Below are 12,560 nucleotides of genomic sequence, written 5' to 3' on the forward strand. Positions count from 1 at the left end.
GCAAATGGCGTTTTTTCCATTATATCTTCTATTTAGTTAACTATATATACCTATGTAATAAAAATCAGTGTATGTTAACTTTTTATACCTGCTACTTTATTATTTATGTTAAGTATTTTATTTTAGGGGATCTCAATTTAGTTTTGCATGGGATTGCATATTTTAAATTATAGCCGTTGGGAAATTACTTCAGTTTAAAATTCAAAGCCCCAGAAGACTTTTCAGACATACACGTACTACATAAAGTAAAGAATATCTCTGCTCAATGAGACTCTACGTAATAAATCCAAGACCATAGCTCATACTGAAATCTGAAATCTCTGCTTATTTGGGCTATATTCTAAATTAAGCATAAGGAAGTTGTAAATCACCTTACTTGGAATAGCCATTAGATTTCCTTTAAGGTATTATATAGAGCAATCTTCTCTTATCTGAAGTTTCTTTTCCTATGGTTTCAGTCACCTATGGTCAACTGAGGTCTGGAAGCAGATGATCCTCCTTCTGAGATATTGTGAGAAGGTGAATAGTAACCTAATGCTACCTCACAACGCCTACATCATACCTTTCAATTCATCTCATCACATGGGCATTTTATCATCTCCTATTATCACAAGAAAAGGAAATAGAGTAAGCATAGTACAGTAAGATATTTTGAGAGAGATCAACTTTGATTAGAGTATATTAATATAATTGTTCTATTTTACTATAATTGTTGTTAATCTTGTACTAGGCCTAATTTATAAAATAAGCTTTATCATGGGTATGTATGTATAGAAAAAATATATATAAGATTCAGTACTATCTGTGGTTTCAGGAATCCACTGGGGATCTTAGAACATAAGCCCTGTGGGTAATAGGAGACTATTGTATATAGTTTTATATGTTGATTCCATATGTAGAATTTAACCATCCCTCTTATTATCTGTAGGTACATATTTCTCTATGACTCTCAATTTTTCAGTTTTCATGGCAATTATTAGCGTGCCCAGCATTTGTCAGTTGTAATTCCCTTAAATATAAAGTTTGTTTTACCTTATCTCGTAATCTTCAAATGGCTTTTCATCTTACTTAGAAAAAAATAAACATGTTTTCAAAGGCTTACAAGACTGTATAAGATCTGTGCCTCAATTCACCTTCTGCCACCACCTCTGTAACCTCATCTCCTCTTTCTTTCCCCTCATTTCTTCCACATTGCCTCATGGCCTTTGCACTTGAACTATTTATCCCATGCATCCCAATGGCTCACCCCTTTGTCTCACTTTTAAAAAAATATTTTATTTATTTATTAATGAGAGAGAGAGAGAGAGAGGCAGAGACACAGGCAGAGGGAGAAGCAGGCTCCAGGCAGGGAGCCCAATGTGAGCTCGGGTCTCCAGGATCACACCTTAGGCGGATGGTGGCGCTAAACCACTGGGCCACCGGGGCTGCCCATCCTTTTGCCTCTTTAAGGTGTCTGATCAATTGGGTCAAATAGATTAGTCCTTTCTTGATCTCTTCGAGTAGCCTATACACTGTGGTTGGTGTATCATTGACCCTGTTTTTTACTCCTCCTTGTGTCCATACCCCTTACTATTAAGTCTCTGTTTTTTTTTCTCCCACTGGGTAGGATGACATACACTGTTTTTTTGAGCTTGGCTTCAGTAATATGACTTTCTGTGGCCAGTACAATGAATTAGAATTGCCAGTGTGCCAGTTTCAAGTCTAAGTCTTGGGAAGCCTTGGCTATCTCCATATGTTCTCCCATACTTCTCACTAGGCCCTGAGTGCTCAGAGTGGCCTGCTGGAAGTTGAGAAACATGAATTAGAGCTGAGTTGCCCCAATCACCTTGGTCGGGATTGACCTTGACCATCCTAGAGTCCTCCAACCTCATTTGAGATCAGCATAGTTGACATGTGTGCAATAAACACTTACTGCTGAATGTCACAATTTTGTAGTAATAGTTGACTAATAGACACACTTTATTTTACTTCATAACACTGACCTTTATTTAGCATTTGCCACTTATCCAGCTAATTACAGTGGACCCTTGAACAATGATGAGGTTAGGGGTGCTGATACTCAACAGTTGAAAATTCACATATAGCTTTGATTCCCCCCAAAATTAACTACTAATAGCCTACTATTTGGTTAGAAACCTTCCTGATAACATAAACAGTTGATTAACACATATTTTGTATGCCTTATGTATTATACATTGTTACAATAAACTATTATATTCTTAAAATAGAGAAAAAATATTAAGAAAATCTCAAGGAAGAGAAAATATATTTGTAGTACTTTATTTATTGAAAAATAAATGGAAATAAAATAAATGTGTATAAGTGGATCTGTGCAGTTCAAACCCATGTTTTAAAGGATGAACTGATTATATGCTACTTTTGTGTTTATTGCTTTCTACCATTAAATATTAATTCCATGAAGATAGGGAATTTTCTGGCATAAGTAGGTTCTCAATAAACATTTGTTAGATAAATAAATTCACAAATTATTTCTGTAAATTTTGCAAACATGCATTGATTATTTTAGGCACTTGAATGACATTGCTAATAGTTCCTCAAACTAATTATTCTCTCCCACACACTTATACAGGTGATTTTAATTAAATGCATATAGCTCCCTTTAACTCTTAGAATTTTGTACATTATTCTTTGAAAATGTCCTGACTGCAGCTATTGGTACTCTACACATAACAATTTTCACTGTTCTTGTTTTCTCTGTGTTATTGGCTGACTTAAAAAGGCAGGAATCAAAATGTTTGGGACTCAAGGTTAAAAGCCACTTGAAATTCTCCTCCCCTTTTGCAAACCTAACTGATTAAAGATAATGAGCAATAAATATTACTAAGCAAATTCTCTCATATTTCATTTATTTTTGGAAAATACTTCATTGAAAGTTTTTAAGTCTTCAACATTGTCAAGAATGATTAAGTTTAGAGAGAATGTTTTTAATTGATTGAAATGTGATTGAAAACATTGACCAGTCTTGACTCAAATTCTACTTTTTTTTAAAAAAAGATTTTATTTATTCGAGAGAGAGAGAAGCAGAGACACAGGCAGAGGGAGAAGCAGGGAGCCTGATGTGGGACTTGATCCCGGGTCTCCAGGATCACACCCTGGGCTAAAGGGGGCGTTAAACCGCTGAGCCACCCAGGCTGCCCTCAAATTCTACTTTTAATGTCAGACTCTAGGGTAAGCTCTCAGGTGCTAGAATGTGGCATCATTTGCCATTTTAACCCTTTGGAGGTATGATACCCAGTAAGAGCTCTGGAAATCAGATGTTATCATAAATGCCACTGTTCTGCCAATAGGGGGAACTCCATAAATTTGTATTTGCAGCTTAAGTTTACCTAGCTCCTCTTTGAGGAAGAAAAGAGATGTAGCCATCGATAATCTAGACCAAAGGCTGGTGATCTACCTCCCGCTACTCTCTGAGTAGTACAATTCAATAATATACGTTATGGAAAGTTTCCATCATGACAAAAATTAGAAGACAAAAGTTTATTTCTGTTGAGTTTTACTTGATTATTTAAGAAGTTTGTCAAATATTTAAAACCATCTTTATAAAAATTTTATCTTGTTATATTTTTGTTATTTAGCCTACATTGTCATTTGTTGGGACAATGATTGTAAATACTCAGTTTCATTAACATTGTTGAATTGATCCCATCACATAAGTGCTAAAAATGCAATTATTTCTCTCTTTCAGCCAAGTCCTTAAGACAGAGACTTCATGGCACAAGGAAAAATTCAAGGTGATATTTAAGTTTTTACATTTGGAAGTGAAAGTGCAATAACTTAAATTATTTTGTGGCTAAAGTATTGCTTAAGTTACTTGGAAGGTTGTCTCATCTTGACTTTCAAAGTACAACTCTTTTTGGTTCTGAATGGGCTTTTTTTTTTTGTATTTGAATTTAAATCCCAATTATCTGCAAACATTGCTGTGACATAATTTTAATAGTAATGTGTATTAGGAGTCCATCTGTGAAAGAAATAACTGGGATCTTCTTTGTTCTCCATCCCAATAGCTGCCGAAGATTTTCTTTTAAAGAAAAATGTCCTAAATGTTCTAAAATAGTCTACACATGATTGAGATAGAAAACTTATTGTGGTCAGAATATTTTTACTTTTTCTTGTAGCATCCAGATAATTGAGACATACCTATTATTTCAATTCAAATTGCTTGCCCTTAAATTTTATGTGTGTGTGTGTGACCATGTGTGAATGCAGAAAGACATGCACACAGATAAGCAGGCAGTGATGAGGTAGTTTATATTTATATTGGAAAACAACACTTTTGTAAAACTTTTCATATGTTGGAGTTTTGTCTCTTCTCTTCTGCTTTCAGCTGAATTTTCTAAGTATTTAAATCCATAGAGAGGAGCCCTAGATTTCCCTCTGTTTCCAAGCTTCTAAATGTATAATAAAACTAAGAAGTAACCAAAGGAACTCTAAAATGACTTCTATAAAACCGTGCTTTGACATAAATATTACCTATTGCATAACCATTCTGGAAAAACACAGATATGTACACATACATGCCTTTTCATTTAACTCGCAGAATTGTTACTCTTTTTCTGTTTGCTGTCCTTCAGTTGTCTGCTTCTCTGTCACAGGGACAAGCAGAATGCATAATACCTGAAAGCTGAGTCTTAAGTAGCCCTTACTCTGCTTTTCCAGCAAATTCAGTGGAAAAGGTTCTATAACAAAATAAATCAGCCCTACCTCTCCTGTACCATGTTATTTCGGTAATGTGCCTTGTACTACTGCTTTTCTGCTACAATATGAGAGGATATCAGAATTCTATGCTCCAGGTTTCCGGGAAAGATTTCGATGGGATGCAAGGACTGGTCCTTGTCATAGAATAGCATTTATTGCATCTAACAAACAGAAGAACAAGGAGCTGCAATTATGTAAAAGAGAGGAGTCCTTTTCTATTATCTTAGAGCAACTCATTTCTACCACATCTACTTGACTGAATTCTCCTGTTCATAAAAGAAAGAGGCAATTAATGCAGGCAAAATCATTACTAAACACTGAATGGAGAAGCCCTTCTGACCCAGCTGCTCCATCTTGTTTGCTTTTGCTTTTCCCAGTGAGTTTTTAGAATGCAGACTTAGTGCAAGCTTACCATATTGTGACAGATCACACTTCCCTACGTTCTGTGGAGTACTCTCCAAATGATCCTGGAAGCCTTCCCAGCTTTGGTGCTGATAGATTTAGTTGTTCTACTTCTCAGACAAAGACTTATTGGGGATACTGGGGTGGGAAAAGCTTGAATAACAAGCAAATACGTAATAGTGAGACAAAGACAATATTGTCTCTATTTTGAAATTAAAATTCTAGTTGTCTGTCTTCTGATATAAGATCAAAAATACTTTACAGTGATTTGACTGGGAAGCATCTTTGCTCACTGAAGTCACTAGGAACTCCATTAAGAGGGTAATTTTACCAAAGAGAAAACGGTTCCTAAGAGGGTAATTTTACCAAAGAGAAAACTGTTCCTATACTAATGCCTATCATTTATTAAAATCCACAGTCCAAGTCCTGTTTAAATTCATTTAAGTCTCATAACAATCCTATGAAGTAGATATTATCTCCCTTTTATAAATGAGAAAACTGAGATAGAGTAGAAGAAACAACTTGCCCAAGTAAATAGAGTTAGTAACAGTGTGGAGGTTCCTCAAAGAGTTAAAAATAGAGCCTACACCCAGCATTTGCACTCTGGGTATTTACCCCAAAGATACAGATGCAGTGAAACATCAGGACACCTGCATCCCAATGTTTATAGCAGCAATGTCCACAATAGCCAAACTGTGGCTATTACTCAGCCATCAGAATGGACGAATACCCACCATTTGCTTCCACGTGGATGGAACTGGGGAGTACTATGCTGACTGAAGTCATTGAAGTCAGAGAAGGGCAATCATCGTATGGTTTCACTCATACGGGGAATATAAGAAATAGTGAAAGGAGGGAAAATGAGTGGGAAAAATTAGAGAGGGTGACAAAACATGAGAGACTCCTAACCCTGGGAAATGAGCAAAGGGTAGTGGAAGGGGAAGAGGGCGGGGCGATGGAATAACTAGGTGATGGGCACTGAGGAGGGCACTTGACGGATGAGCACTGGGTGTTATACTATATGCTGGCAAATTGAACTTCAATAAAAAAAGATATATATATATGGGGTTGAGTTAGGTGTCAAACAGAAGCAGCTGGGTTCCCAGCCCATGGTCCTATTTCCCTCTACTGCTTATCATTCTGCTATGTCTTTAGAAGCATTGGCGCTGGAGTTGGATAAGCTGGATTTACACCTTGGATCTGACACTTACCAGTTGGGTGTATACTTAGGTAAGATGTTTAACTTTCATAAACCTTAGTTTCTTTATCTGTAAAATTATAATAATGTCAACCTAATTGTGTTTGGTAAGAACAAATGGAATATGCTTGAAAATCCTTACTTGGGTGGAAACTGTTAAAGTAGATAATCCTTTCACTTAAACTTTGTATGTTCTTATAGTAAATAATAAGATTAGTTTCATGACTATTCCATTGCTACTAGATGCTCTCCTCATTCCTTCACCTATGCTTATTAATCTACTTTTCACCCATCCATATATCACCAAATATCAGGAGAAGAACTGAAGAATTCTCTTATTTGCTAAAAATATCCTGTGAGCTCAGCTTTTTTTGCAGTAAAATTACAGGAAAATCACACCTGGAAGTTAAATCTGACGTCAAACCCTCTATCTTTGTTCGGTTGTGCTTAGTGCTTTTTTTTTTAATGGTAATTCTTAGTTTTACATAGAGAAAGAGAACTTTCATAGTAACATGTAACATGACTTACCACAATTTTATAGGAATCTGCATCAAAAACCATTTCTTCTTGTTAAGTAGAAAAAGGATTGTTTTTATTTTATTTTTTAAAGATTTTATTTATTTATTCATGAGACACACACACACACAGAGAGAGAGAGAGAGAGAGAGAGAGAGGCAGAAGGAGAAGCAGGCTCCATGCAGGGAGCCTGATCCCAGGACTCCAGGATCACGCCCTGGGCTGAAGGCAGGCGCTAAACCGCTGAGCCACTCACCCCTGGATTATTTTTGTTTAGACAGTTGTTTCATAAAGTTGTGTTGATACTAATGAATTTTAGCAATAGGTTGGTTTGCACAAATATTGATAGAATGGATTTCCACATGTTTTTCAGGACTGGGAATGACTATGCAGCTTTTCTCCCTTGATGATGCGAGGTAACTTTGATTTCTTTCCATAATTTATTTATATATGCTTCAAATTGGTACCATGACAAATATTCAGGGTCTATTTTAGTGCAGAAAGTGAAGAAACATATATTTGTGTATATATATATATACAAATCGCTTGACTCCATATTTCCCTCTATGTATCACTGCACTTCACTGATTTCTTTCCAAATCATTTTTATGAGTTATTTATCACACATGTGTCTCTACTTCTTCACGTCTTACCTCTTTTTAACCTTTTAAATCTGGCTATCACTTCTAATGCTTCACAAAAACTGTTCTTCACAAGAATGCTATTGAGTTTTAAAAACTAATTGACATATGTCTTTCACAACCCACTCACGTTACCTTTCTCAAAATACTTTTCTCCTTTGGCTTTTATGATATCACGCTGTCCTCTCCCTTCCTCTCCTCTTCCTCTATGTGAAATCTAGGTGTTGGAGTTCCTTGATGCATGTTAGTCAAGGTTCTCCAGAGAAACAGAATCTATCCCTCTATATCTATCTATCTATCTATCTATCTATCTATCTATCTATCTATCATCTACCTACCTACCTACCTACCTATCTAAAAGGTCTTGGATCAATTGACTGGAAAGGCTGAGAAGCCCAATAATCTTTCATCTGAAAGCTGGAAATTCAGGAAGACCAGTGGCATAATTTGAAGGCCTGAGAGCCAGAGAGCTAGTGGTGTAGATTCTAGTCTGACTCTGAAGGCCTGGGAACCAGAAGTGTTGAGGACTGGGGAAAGGTAATGCTCCAGTTCAATAGTCATGGGGAGAGAGAGAGAGAGAAAGAAAAGAAGAAGATGAAGATGAGAAGAAGAAGAAGAAGAAGAAGAAGAAGAAGAAGAAGAAGAAGAAGAAGAAAATAAAAGAGAAGAGAAAAGAAAAGAAGGAGAAGGAAGGAGGAGGAGGAGAAGAGAGAGAAAACTTCTTTCCTTCTTTATCTTCTCTTCAGGTCTTAGTGGATTGGATGATGTCCACCCTCACTGGGAAGGGAAATGCACTTTACTCAGTCTGCCAATGCAAATACTAATCTTTTCTGAAAGGATTATCACAGACATGCCCAGAAATAATGTTTAACCAGATATCTGGGCATTCTGTGATCCAGTCAAGTTGACACATAATATTAACCATCACACTTGATGTTAGTCCTAGGTTCTCCTGAGTACATTTTCTCCTTAGGTGAGTTTATCCAGTTCCATGCCTACAAATATAATCTAAATTTTAACAACTACCAAAATAATATTTCCATTTCAGATTCCTCCCATAAATTATTTATTCAGGTAGCTACCTATCATCTCTATTTTGATAACTCCTAAACATTCCAGACTTAATGTGCTCCAAACGGAATTGATTTCACCTCCAAATCTTTTTCTCACTTTGTCTTTTCCCATCTTAGCAATGGACATTGTTAGCTTAGTTGCTTAAGCTAGAAACTTGTCCCTGACTTCCATGCCTATCCATACGCAAACTCTCTGTTCAAACATGTAGTCACGTACTCACTGCATCTCCACCACCTTACTGTATCTCGTGTCATTCTTATTTGAACTCCTGCATTAGTCTCCTAGTTTATATCTTATTTTCCACTCTTGCCTTCCTCTGATCTATTATATATATGGAAGGTAGAGTGGTCTTTCAGAAACATAAGGATGATTCTACCATCCTTATGCTTTAAACTCTTTAACGAATATTGCGTGTAGGACCCTATATGGTGTGGCTTCTCCTCTCTTTCAGCCTCATCTGGTTTCACTCTCTCTGTTGATACACTTCAACCACAGTGGCTTTATATCATATTTTCAAACACAATAAGTTCATCTTTCCTTTCGTAATATTTCAGCACAAACATAGCAACATAGCTCTATATACACTATCTTTTGTGCTATTCCTGTGATTGATTGTTTTCATTCTGTGGATCATTTTATAACTTTCTTAGATAGGACTTTTATATATGATAGGAATTGATTTTTTTTTTTTATTCTGCAGCATAGTCCCTTGTTAATTTCCCTCACCTCACCTAATACAACTTGTGTTTAAATACTTATTTGTTTACTGGTATTGTCCATTTCTTCACTAGGTTATATACTTTACTAGTAAAAATACTATTTTTGTTTCAGATATTATAACCTTAGTGTCTCACACAGTGTTTTGACATAGTAGTTGTTCAACAAATATTTCCTAAATAAACATGTAAGTTAATTAAATAGAGTGGAAAATTTCTTTGACAAATGAGCGTGTGTCAGCATTCCTTAGAGCAGAGTAAAATAAAGAACAATTACAGTCATAGAGTTTGGGACATGGTTTATAAGTTTACTGGCTTTACATTTATTAAAACTTCTATGAACATCAACCCAACTATAATATAAAGTACATAAAAGCAGCAGTAAAAGGGAAACACATTTGAGCACTATTCATTGTTTTCCCCAAATTATTCCCAGGGGGATTCTCTGCATTGTTCTTAATGCAAAAGGGGGAAAAAAAAGGTGTCCACCTGAATGATACCTACCAAGTCACTACATTTGGTGAAATGCTCTTTCTTTGAAGCAGCTGATGGAAAATTAATATACCATAGCAGCTGAGAAAAGAAATTCGGGGCAGACTCAGATGCCTTTAATGGGAGAAGGCATTTCTTCTTCCTGTTATTGTGAGCGAAATTAAAAATATTAAGGTAATATCAGCTCTTACAATTCTTAGTAATCATCCATCTTCTTTTACCAATAATTATATCCTTGGGAAGAATCAAGGTATACTATATTAAACTTGGAGTCTACTTCTATTTGGGATAAGTACTTTGCAAACTTAAATCTTCAATTCTGGGACTTCTGCTTCTAGTGGAAATGCAATAAAAGAAACTAGACTTAACCTCTTAAATAACAAAAAATATATGAAACATATATGAAAGTTGTTTTTAAGATATTGGACACCAGAAAATAAGAAATAAGAAACAAACAAGGTGAACTTGAAATTGTCCCAACTTCTTGGCTAAAGAAAGTTTCATGGCTGCAATACAGGGAAATAAAAACCTAGATAGAACCTGCTGGCCTCCTTCAACTGAGAAAAGAGTACTGGGAGTCCATGGAAGTCAACATGGTTTGAGTTGACAGGGGAGAGTACTAGAGAAGAGACAGCTGCATTTAAAAAGATCTGTAGAGTTTTTTTTTCTCAAGTCTATATACTGATAAGTTCATGAATGTGAAGAAACTGAGACCAGAGAAATAACCCATGGGACAAAGAATTCAAAAGAGAAATTAAAAAGTATTTTGAAGTGAATAAGAACGAAAACACAACTTGTTAAAATTTGTGTGATGTAGATAATGCAATACTTAAGGGAAATTGATAGCACTAAAGTCTTAAATGAGAAAAAAAAGGGGGTCTCAAATCAATGACCTCAGCTTCCACTTAGGAATATTAGAAAAAGAAGAATAAATTAATCCAAAGCAAGTAAAAGAAAGGAAATAATACAGGTCAGAGAAGAAATCAATGAAATAGAAAACAGGAAAACAATAGAGAAAATTAATAAAAACAAAGGCTGATTTTTGAGAAGATAACTAAAATTGCAGGAAGATAGTTTCCTGTCCCAACCCATGTGCCTTTGTGGGTTTTTTGGTTAGTAGATTAGAGGACCTTCTGAATATTCTACCCAATGCCACATAAAATAGGATGTTTTTCTATTTGGTGGCCTATATCACATGTGAGAGTATCATGTACTGGTCCCTCCAATCCTTTTGGGTGGTTCTTTCCTCAGCTCTGCAATACATTCTTCATACACATGCACTGTTCAGAACTATGTTGAATACTCAAGAGGGATCATCTGCAGATTTCAGAGTCCTTTTTCTGTGCAGCCTTCTCTTTTCCATGATTCTGCTTGATGATATCTAGCTGTTTGGACTATTAGCTCTATCTCACAACTCACATTCCCTTCCTGTGTTCTGTCCCTGTGGTAGTGGAGTAGGAGCTTTTTCAAGACAATAAGAGCAATTGCGGGGTTTACATCATTTTTGCTTCTCAGGAATCACTGTCATTTGTTGCCATAGTCCAATGTCTTGAAGGTTTTTGTTTTATATATCTCATCCTGTTTTTGATGGTTTCAATGGGAGTATTAGTAAGTCTCTATTACTCCTTCTAGCTAGTAGGAGAAACTTACTTAAAAAAATACATTTGGGTTATGTTTGTTCTTTTTTCTGTTTTCTTTTTGTGCCTCAATATGTTTGGCCTTTTCCTTTTCTTCTTTCTCTCTCTTTTGTTTGTCATTTGAATTTTTAACTGTGTCATTCCATTATTTCCTAAATTGAATTGAAACTTATACATTCCACATTTTTTGATGGCTGCATTAACAGTGGCAGTTAATAAGTATTTGATTGCTACAGAATACTCACAGGACCTAGAATTATAATGATTACAAGCCTACAGCTTTCTTCAGGAAAAGGAAACAATATAGCTACTTGGGATTAATTTAATAACTTCCAGACAGCAATTTGCCGAGTGCTTTTGATATTCAATATTGGTTTGTAACCATAAGATACCAAAATAAACATTAAAATCAGTCAGTGTAACACTGAGAATTACTTAGAATACAAAACAATTACTGGTCTTTCAAAACTTCACATTTTATGCTTCTGTTGTTTAAGTATTGCATGCCACCTTGATTTGACCCAGAAATCATTTAAGTTCACTGATGACACATATAATAAGACTGCTGATGCTCTTTAGTCAAAGACTATCAGAAATATAACTGTAGGTGAGCAACTTGGGTTTCTTTCTCACTTCAGGATGGGTAAATCAGTACCATCAAGAAGTGTGAGTCAGGCAGCCCCAGTGGCACAGCGGTTTAGTGCCGCATGCAGCTCGGGGTGTGTGATCCTGGAGACCTGGGATTGAGTCCTAGGTTGGGCTCTTTGCATGGGGCCTGCTTCTCCCTCTGCCTCTCTCTGTCCGAATTAAAAAAAAGAAAAATAAAAAAACAACTGTGAGTCATCTCAGAGAATTTTAGAAACAACTTTTTAAAATAAGATTTGGGTTTGGTTTATCAATTTTGAAGAGGGCTGAGGAAGCAGACTCTGTTCTGGATTAGATGCTATCAGAGGGTGGAGGTAATTCTGTCTTAATACATTTTATCAGCAGGGGAGAAGACTAAAACCAAGTTTAAAATTATGTCATTCCTGGGCAGCCCTAGTGGTGCAGCGGTTTAGCGCCGCCTGCAGCCCAGGGCGTGATCTTGGAGACCCTGGATAGAGTCCCGTGTCAGGCTCTCTGCATGGAGCCTGCTTCTCCCTCTGCCTGTGTCTCTCCCTCTCTCTCT

At 36.1% G+C, this 12,560-nt stretch overlaps 1 long non-coding RNA gene across 1 annotated transcript in view; it reads left to right on the forward strand.

Annotated features, from left to right (window-relative positions):
* The first annotated feature begins 455 nt into the window (after positions 1–455).
* LOC140600020 (uncharacterized) overlaps positions 456–12,560 on the forward strand; it is a 41,465-nt gene continuing 29,360 nt past the window's right edge. Inside the window, exons 1-4 of the long non-coding RNA XR_012003207.1 lie at positions 456–519; positions 3,707–3,752; positions 6,274–6,348; positions 7,206–7,248. This is a non-coding gene — a long non-coding RNA (uncharacterized lncRNA). The remainder of the gene's footprint in view (positions 520–3,706; positions 3,753–6,273; positions 6,349–7,205; positions 7,249–12,560) is intronic.

Source organism: Vulpes vulpes, chromosome 1, assembly GCF_048418805.1.
Source record: "Vulpes vulpes isolate BD-2025 chromosome 1, VulVul3, whole genome shotgun sequence".
Taxonomy (NCBI): Eukaryota; Metazoa; Chordata; class Mammalia; order Carnivora; family Canidae; genus Vulpes; species Vulpes vulpes.